This window comes from Pteropus vampyrus, unplaced genomic scaffold (genome assembly GCF_000151845.1).
Source record: "Pteropus vampyrus isolate Shadow unplaced genomic scaffold, Pvam_2.0 Scaffold21, whole genome shotgun sequence".
NCBI lineage: Eukaryota > Metazoa > Chordata > Mammalia > Chiroptera > Pteropodidae > Pteropus > Pteropus vampyrus.
In genome coordinates this window covers 2997620-3000262 of record NW_011888802.1, presented here as the reverse complement: position 1 = coordinate 3000262, position 2643 = coordinate 2997620, and positions in this window count along the sequence as shown.

The window sequence follows — 2643 nt, the reverse complement described above, 5'->3', positions numbered from 1 at the left end:
AGTGTAAATGAATTCCATGTATAATCTCTAAATTTAGATCTTAACTATATTTGAATATTATAATTTAGTCAAGGCAGAGCTTTTAGAGCATCTACCAAAACCATGTGAAGATTTTAATGGGCAAAATCACATAAATAAAGAAAAAAACAGGCGATATGAGACTATTATGAATATTATTATAGTAAATCATATTTTTAAGTAGCAATGAAAATTAGTTACATTATATGTTTGTGCTACCTGCTGTTTTAAATATTTTCAAAAAATGTATAAAATATAGGGAATATACTAAAACATGGAGGATTTCCTGATATTGGAGAAACTCAAATGCATTAATTTTATTATACTTTAAATGTGTACTGAAGTTGCATTACTAAAGTATAAATATTAAGTGTAATTTTATTTAAAAGTATGTGTAAGTTTCAAAGGTATGTTAGAGTTATTTCATACAAGTCAGAGTGAAAGACCATTGTTAAATATTTGGGAATTATGTAAGCCAGTTAATTTCGTGTCTGTTGCTTGCAAGTGACTTTGGTAGTAGATTTTACCATAGAAATAGCAAATGCCATAAATCAGAGTTATTTTTCATCTCTCAAGAAGGTTTTTAAACATTTGCCATCACATCACTGCTTGAAAATAAATCTTTGTAATACATTAAATGCTTTTTAATGCTTTCCTTCTGTCTCAATTATTTCTCTATCTCTCTTGATTTTTGTGAGGTTTTTAATTAAAAAAATTTATAATCGCATTAAAATATAATTTTCTTTTAAATTTTATCAAATATAGCAAATGTATAAATTAAAATTATTCTTTACTATCAGGTGAAATATATGGAAATATACAGTGATAATGGTAGTTATTTATAAATCACTTTTTCTAATGCTTCTGTAACAGAGATGATAGAGATCCAAGTGACTAACATCTTGTAACTAGAGGAGCAAATTATGGGAAAATCGACCATGTAGTTAAAATAAGAAATATACCATTTCTTATTAAAAAATAATAGCATCACATATTTGAAACCTACCCCTGGTGAGAGGTGACTCACCTCCATAAATACTAATGTGCTCTATACAGTCTAACTTTTATGGTTTAATAATTGCTAGGCATATTGATGTAAGAACTGTTTTCAGGTCTACTTTTACCACTTACTCTGTAAGCTCAGGCAGTGTCATGACACAAAAGTGAAGGGCATATACTATATAAGCATAACTATGGCTGCTAGTAGTATCCGTAGCAAATAAAACAAGATTTTCTAGCAAAACAAACCAATCCACATAGGGCCCCGCCTATCAACTATATTCTCTTCCATCCCCTACTGTGACCCCTGCTCAAAACCTATCATTTGAATCTGAGTGTCTCCTGAGATAAGGCTGAAGGGCTGGGGAGGAAGGGGTGTTACAGCGTGTGGAGAGAGACAACAGCTCTGCAACAGTAAGCAAAGCACATTTACTTTCATTTTTGTTAAAGCAGTGTGAGAGTTGTTCACAGTTTCCCCAAGCAGATTTTTGATTTGATGCGCCTAAAGTTATAGATCAGCCTTGGTCACTCCCACTCCGCAGCTGCAGCCGTGTTGCAGGGAGGCTTGCTGCCTCACGAACTCACTCCCTTGCTGTGATATAATTAATTCCTTCTTTTCCCACCCAAGGGATAGTGATAAAAATCAAAGCAATAGCTGGGCAGCTTTAAAAAAAAAATTATTTTATTGTGATAAGAACACTTAACATGAGATCTATCCTTTAACAGATTTTAAACGTATATTCATTATTTCACCTAGTATGATGCCCTTAAGATACATCCATTCTCTCTCATATTGCAAATTTTCTCCTTCTTTTGTCTTGGTTTTTAGGCTGAATTGTTTCCCACATTTCTTTATCAATTTATCATATGTCAGTGGACATGTAGGTCGTGCCCCTATCTTGGGTATTGTAAGCAGTACTGCAATTGTCACGGGGTGCAGATTCTCTTTGAGATCCTGATTTCAATTCTTTTGGATGAATCACAGAACACTATTGATGCGGATACAAGATGGTGTAGCTGCTGAAGAAAACTATATGGAATTTCCCCAAAACATTAAAAATAGAACTGCCCTATGATCCAGCAATCCCACTTCTGGATATTTATCCAAATACATTGAGCACCTTGTTTCAATTGTCCTTATTGTCATTCGACCTCTAATAATCCATTAATAAATAGGATTCTTACTCTTCAGCAGGAGCCCTTATTCTCCCCCAGTCAGTCACTCACCATGAGTCAGAGCATCTGACATAAAATTCCATTCAATCTTCTTTTATGTCTTAATCTGGCTTGTGGAGAGCCTTTTTACTTTCTCTTTCAGAAGGCTTGTCTCTATCAGCATTCTATCCTCATCATCCAAAATTCAAGAACCGTGATGGGTCCCAAATTTTATCCTACTTTTAAGCTAACATTAGGCCATCACAGTTTCATGGAAGCTAGAAGACAACTAAGACTTCTGTGTCAAAGATAAAGAACTTTATCCCTCATGGCACAGCAAGCAGCATTAGCTTTATGTTCATAATGGCTCCTTTTGCTCCCAGATTCTTACTGGAATGATACAGAGGAAAGCCTAGGTGATGATATTGCATAATAGCTAAGGAATTCTAGAAACCCCAGTATTTTTTAGAG